The 7315-nt window shown below is 44.0% G+C and overlaps 1 long non-coding RNA gene across 1 annotated transcript; it reads left to right on the top strand.

The window, feature by feature from the left end:
* Positions 1-1637: 1637 nt before the first annotated feature.
* On the top strand, positions 1638-2242 carry LOC128437013 (uncharacterized). The gene is made up of 3 exons (XR_008338153.1): positions 1638-1727; positions 1866-1920; positions 2010-2242. It is a non-coding gene; the product is annotated as an uncharacterized LOC128437013 (long non-coding RNA).
* The last annotated feature ends 5073 nt before the right edge of the window (positions 2243-7315 follow it).

The following is a 7315-nucleotide window of genomic DNA, read 5'->3' as shown; positions in this document are numbered from 1 at the left end:
GAGGATACATTCATTCATTCATTGTTTTTGAAGAAGAGGGATTGTTCCACAAACACTAAATTTGTTAATTAGAGAATAACAAACATTCTGGAAAAGTGAGGATTTTACATTTTTCTTTGTCGTATAGTAAAATATTTGAGTTTTGAATTGTGGGACAAATCAGGCTGTTTTAAAAGTGTCAACTTGTACTTTAGGAAAACTGTGATATAGATAAAAAAATTGATTTATCAAGAAGACAATTGGCAGATGAATCAATAGTGAGTGTAATCATGAGGTGCATCCCAAACTTTCAGTGGAGGCATTATGTTTTAGATTTGTCCATCCGTCTGTCCCATTCCTCTGAACACAATATCTCAAGAACACTTTCTGGGAATTTCTCCACATTTGGTAGCAACAGTTGGACAAAAGGAGGAACTGTTTAGATTTTGGTCATCAAAGGGTAAGGTCGCTTTGACTTCACAAAGCACATGTTTTGTATTGTGAAAGCAGGAAGACCTCAGGGAATCTGTTCAAATTAGGTAAAAATGCTAACTAATGAATGAACGGATTAGAATTCAGTGGTCAAAGGTCAAGGTCACTGTGGTCTTGTGAACACAAATTCTCAAGAGCAGCTTTAGGGCATTTCTTAATTTTTTTTATAAACTTTCAGGTCAACTGAAAAAGGTTTTTATTTGATTTTGGTGGCCAAAGGTCGAGGTCACAGTGACTTCCCAAATCCCTTTTTCGCCTTTTGAACGTGTTATCTTATGAATGCCTCAAGAGAACCCTTTCAAACGTGTAACAAACGTTCACTAGGACTCATTGATGGATCAGGGTTGGGTGGTCAATGGTCAAGGTCATAGTGGCCTCATGTATGTTTTTGACTTATTGAACAAGTCTTTTAAGTAATTTCTTCAAATTATGACCATATGTCACTTGGAACGAAAGATTCACAGATATGTAGCGTTAGGTTCATAAGTCATAACACAAACAATAATTAAATTCATACGAGTCAGAGGTTCTGAATGTTTCTTCAGTTGTGACAAGGAGCTGGGTGTTGTGCACAAGGCTGACGTATCAGCAAGTGAACACAATGACACAATCCAACCATGAACTGTCACATCAGACGATAGCTATCAGCCAAGTTAAATTAAAGTGCTCAAAGTCATATTATAATATATAAAGTCGACTAAGATCATCACATGAGCATATGAACTGTAATCTATGGTTAAAGTTCATCAATGGAACTCTAGTCTGACCAGAAACACACCGGTGAAGGTCAGGACACATGACTGTACAATCCAACCTCTATGTAATAGCCAAGTTAGTTTGGAGAACAGGTAGGACACAAAGGCATCCATCTTTTCCTCCACCTTTATTATCATTCCATAAGCTTTACATGGCACATTCTTGGTTAAGGTGCTACCTTCTCATCAGTAACTCTAAATCGTCATAGACACTTTGACGTCTTTGTGCCACGCAGTGGAACAACTTCCTCAGTTCATCATCAACATATTTGCTTTGTTGATCCTTCAAGTTTCAGCGGATAATTATGCAGGGATAAACAAAGCTATTTGTTACTCTGAGGCGACCAATGGGAGCTCTCCCCCACCATTCTTAATTTCAATCGTCAACCCTATAAAGGTTGTGGCAAACTGAGGTTAAGTTACATCTGAAGGTGAAGTGACATTGGACTGAGGCAGCTTCCATCCCAAGGCAGCTACAGACATACAATTCAGAGAAGCTTTGTAAGTACAATATTTTTTCTTTTGATAGAAAGTAGAAAAACGGTTTATTGTACCGCACAACTTTCATCATTTGTGTTTTTGAAACTTTTTAAAGGTTTTCTTTGATTAAGTGAGACAATATTTTGCTTTTTCTTTTAGGTGCAAAAAAGATTCAAGATGCTCCTGATCATCCTGATTCAACTCCTGATCGTCTGTGAGCAAAACCTGTTCTTCTCACACACAGCAGCAGTTTTGGGAAAAAGGAAACTCTTATTAACTGATGTTTTATGTTTTGATCAATAGCATCAGCAAATGTCCAGGCAACCACAACTGTAGCACCTACAACTGCAGCACCCACCACTGTAGCACCTACAACTGCAGCACCCACCACGACTGCTGGTGGTGTCATCACCACCACGGCCGTAGCACCCACCACGATGGTTGCAGCACCCATCACAACTCCTGCTGGTGTCATCACCACGACGGCTGCAGCACTCACCACGTCGGCCGCAGCACCCACCACGACGGCCGCAGCACCCACCACAACTCCTGCTGGTGTCATCACCACGACGGTTGCTGGTGCTGCCACCACCACCACGGCTGCTGGTTCCACTACCACTACCACGACTGCTATAGCACCCACCACGGCGGCTGCTGGTGTCATCACCACCACGGCTGCTGGTGCCGCCACCACCACCACGGCTGCTGGTGCCACTACCACCACCACGGCAGCTGGTTCCGCCACCACCACCATGGCAGCTGGTGTCGCCACCACCACCGCGGCTGCTGGTGCCGCCACCACCACCGCGGCTGCTGGTGCCACCACCACCACCACGGCTGCTGGTGCCGCTACCACCACCACGGCTGCTGGTGCCACCACCACCACCACGGCTGCTGGGGCCTCTACCACCACCACGGCTGCAGGTGCCGCAACCACCACCACGGCTGCTGGTGCCGCTACCACCACCACGGCTGCTGGTGCCGCCACCACCACCACGGCTGCTGTTGCCACCACCAACACGGCTGCTGGGGCCTCTACCACCACCACGGCTGCTGGTGCCGCCACCACCACCACGGCAGCTGGGGCCTCTACCACCACCACGGCTGCTGGTGCCGCAACCACCACCACGGCAGCTGATGTCGCCACCACCACCACGGCTGCTGGTGCCGCCACCACCACGGCTGATGGGGCCGCCACCACGGCGGCTGCTGGTGCCACTACCACCACCATGGCTGCTGGTTCCGCCACCACCACCACGGCTGCTGGTGTCGCCACCACCACGGCTGCTGTTGCCACCACCACCACGGCTGCTGTTGCCACCACCACCACGGCTGCTGTTGCCACCACCACCACGGCTGCTGGGGCCTCTACCACCACCACGGCTGCTGGTGCTGCCACCACCACCACGGTAGCTGGTGTCGCCACCACCACCACGGCGGCTGGTGCCACCACCACCACGGCGGCTGCTGGTGTCATCACCACCACGGCTGCAGCAACCCCCACAACTGCTGCAGCACCCACCACGACGGTTGCAGCACCCACCACCACGGCTGCTGGGGCCACCACCACCATCACGGCTGCTGGGGCCACTACCGCCACCGGGGCTGCTGGTGTCATCACCATCACGGCTGCAGCACCCACCACAACTGCTGCAGCACCCACCACGACGGTTGCAGCACCCACCACCACGGCTGCTGGGGCCACCGCCGCCACCACGGCAGCTGGTGTCGCCACCACCACCACGGACGCTGGGGCCGCCACCACCATCACCACGGATGCTGGTGCCACCACCACCACGGCTGCTGGGGCCGCCATCACCACAACGGCGGCTGCTGGTGTCATCACCACCACGGCTGCAGCACCCATCACAACTGCTGCAGCACCCACCACGACGGCTGCTGGGGCCACCACCACCACTAACACTGCTGCACATGCTGGGATTGTATCCGTGAGCAGTCTGGTGTTCTGTCACTTCAGTGTTGTTCTCTTCATGTCCCTCTGTACAGTGTGACTTGGTTGTACTGGTGTTTTTTAAACACATTTATCAGTACCTACAAAGTATTATTATTTATATTTAGATACACACTGGTGTTGATAAGATTAACAATCCATATGATACAAAGTGTTAAAAATAAGTTTGTGCTTATTTATTGTCACTCTCAGAGTAAAGTTACTGATAAACCTATAAACCTATAATTTCATGACTGATGAATGTTTTTTATTGTTGGAGCAGTGCTTCATTAAACTTTTCAACTGTTGTTGTCGATAGAACTGTTTTCTTTAAAGTGTATTATAATTCATGTGAAAAGACAAATCTATGTTGAAGCCAGAATGTGGACGGATTATTTATTTGGGTCATGATTTGTTATTTCACAGCAGATAAATAAAATGACACAGCAACAAACATTGAAAAATATCTTTATTTCCTTTAGAAAAGACCACGTCTGATCTGACTGGAAACTTCTTGTCCTCTGTTTAGTCATAGTTTGAATTCTAGTTATGGTTTTACATAATTCAACATATATTTCTTTATGTTGAATCAGGCAATGAGAACAGGCTCTGATCTTAAATGCATCTTAATCCTGGATGTAGCACCATCTATCAAAATGACTTGTGTAGACTGACATTATTTGCCATAATGACCTCACCCACATTTAGGGGAAAATGCTTAAAAAGCCCATCATTTTCATTGTTACCTCCACCAAGGAGGTTCTGTTTTCACCCCTGTCCCTTTATGTGTTGGCTGGTTGGTTTAAAAGGAAGATTACACAAAACTACTAACGCATTTCTGTGAAACTTGGTGGAATGACATGGTATGGGTCAGGGAACATATGGATATGGATCAGGAAGCAGAACCAGGATCTTTTTAATCTTTAATATTGAAAGATAGGGCACTTTTCAGTATTCCAAATTTTCCAGGGAATAACTCTTTACATGTGTTTTGAGTTGCATCAGTCAGAGGTGAAACACAAACACAGAATAAGAATATAATGCAACTGAACACATCATAAAGAAAATAAAGTAAACCATAAAAATATATGTTCATAGATTAAATAATTTAAAACCCGACAGGCTGCGCACTTTAAATACTTGTAACTTGTAACATGATGTTCAATAGTTATGAATAAACAATCTTTTTGCATGTTAAGTTTCCCATCATTGATTTCCCTATTGCCCGGATATGAGGATTTGGTTTTAACTATCATTAGATCTTTATTGTTAATCAAACTTACACACTAATGGACGTAGAGGAAAGCTAAACACAAAGTTAAAAAGGCCACACTACCACCAGCACAACCATGGTGATTAAATCCCTCACTGTTAAGTCTAGGTGCTGTCACACAGAACATACAGTGTAAGGCACAACTGATACAAATGTATTCTCAGTTCCAGTGTCTGCCTCACAGATCCTGTTTGGATCGGCCTTCAGTTTACTGTTGGTAAATCTCAATTATTCTCACCAGGGGTCAGCAAAGCCTCCCTAGCCTTGAGCTTCTACTTCATTTTTACCTCACTGTTTTTTTTGTTTTGACACTCTGGACTTCCTTTGGTGAGAGAAGCAACAAAAAAATCCTCCATCTGAAAAACTGTGGACAGATACACTACCGTTCAAAAGTTTGGGGTCACCCAGACAATTTCGTGTTTTCCATGAAAACTCACACTTTTATTTATCAAATGAGTTGCAAAATGAATAAAAAATGTAGTCATGACATTGACAAGGTTAGAAATAATGATTTTTATTTGAAATTGTGTTCTTCAAACTTTGCTTTCCTCAAAGAATGCTCCATTTGCAGCAATTCCAGCATTGCAGATCTTTGGCATTCTAGCTGTTAATTTGTTGAGGTAATCTGTAGAAATTCCCCCCCACGCATCCTGAAGCACCTCCCACAAGTTGGATTGGCTTGATGGGCACTTCTTGCGTACCATATGGTCAAGCTGCTCCCACAACAGCTCGATGGGGTTGAGATCTGGGGACTGCGCTGGCCACTCCATTACAGACAGCTTACCAGCTGCCTGCTTCTTCCCTCAATAGTTCTAGCATAATTTGGAGGTCTGCATTGGGTCATTGTCCTGATGTAGGAGGAAATTGGCTCCAATCAAGCGCAGTCGCCATTGTATGGCATGGCGTTGCAAAATGGAGTGATGGCCTTCCTTATTTAAAATCCCTTTTACCTTGTACAAATCTCCCCCTTTACCAGTACCAAAGCAGCCACAGACCATCACATGACCTCCACCATGCTTCACAGATGGCGTCAGGCACTCTTCAAACATCTTAACACCTGGTCTGCGTCTCACAAATGTTCTTCTGTGTGATCCAAACACCTCAAACTTTGATTTGTCCATCCATAACAATGTTTTCCAATCTTCCTCTGTCCAATGTCTGTGTTCTTTTGCCATTATCAATCTTTTTTTATTATTGGCCAGTCTAAGTGATGGCTTTTTCTTTGCCACTCTGCCTAGAAGGCCAGCATCCTAGAGTCGCCTCTTCACTGTAGACGTTGACACTGGCGTTTTGCGGGTACCATTTAAAGAAGCTGCCAGTTGAGGACCTGTGAGGCGTCTATTTCTCAAACTAGAGACTCTAATATACTTGTATTCTTTCTGAGTTGTGCACCGGGGCCTCCCACTTCTCTTTCTACCCTGGTTAGAGCCTGTTTGTGCTGTTCTCTGAAGGGACTAGTACACACCGTTGTAGGACATTTTCAGTTTCTTCGCAATTTATCGCATGGAATAGCCTTCATTTCTAAGAACAAGAATAGACTGGAGAGTTTCAAATGAAGGTTCTCTTTTTCTGGCCATTTTGAGAGTATAATCGAACCCACACATATGATGCTCCAGATACTCAACTACCTCAAAGGAAGGCCAGTTGTATAGCTTCTCTCACCAGCTAAACAGTTTTCAGCTGTGCTAACATAATGCACAAGGGTTTTCAAAGGTTTTCTAATCATCCATTAGTCTTTTAAGGCGATTAGCAAACACAATGTACCATTAGAACACTGGAGTGATAGTTGCTGGAAATGGGCCTCTATACACCTATGTAGATATTTCATTAAAAACCAGATGTTTCCACCTAGAAAAGTCATTTACCACATTAAAAATGTAAAGAGTGTATTTCTGATTAATTTAATGTACACAACAATAATCGTTATAATAATACATTTGATTTATAAAGCTATTTTAACAAAGCTCCAAGACACTTAAAATAAGTAAACAAACCAAATTGAAGCTATTAACTAGAAATATAGAAAAACATCTTTGATTTCGCATTTAAATAGGACTTGAGAACATGGTTGAATAGTTTACGTCGATAATTATCACGACACATTAAGTCTCCCTAATGAAGGTTTTGGTTTTAATCTCGAATTTATGAGAAGACAATGTGAAAGTTTTACAACTTTGAGGATTATTGGATTAAGTTTTATACCTCCTCACTGTTCATATACAATACATAAGCAATATTATATAAGGTATATATATAGAAAATTCTTGATCAAGACTTTTAAAAATCAAACACAGAATGTTTTGGCTGTTTTTTAATAGTAGATGTGAGGGAAAATTCAACAGACCAGGTGTCTCACTACTGTGGCCTTGGCAAACTGGGAGTTTG

The sequence above is a fragment of the Pleuronectes platessa genome, chromosome 3, assembly GCF_947347685.1.
Source record: "Pleuronectes platessa chromosome 3, fPlePla1.1, whole genome shotgun sequence".
In the NCBI taxonomy this organism is placed as follows: Eukaryota; Metazoa; Chordata; class Actinopteri; order Pleuronectiformes; family Pleuronectidae; genus Pleuronectes; species Pleuronectes platessa.
The sequence above is the reverse complement of the archived record's forward strand: the minus strand, read 5'-3'. Positions and strand labels throughout refer to the sequence as shown.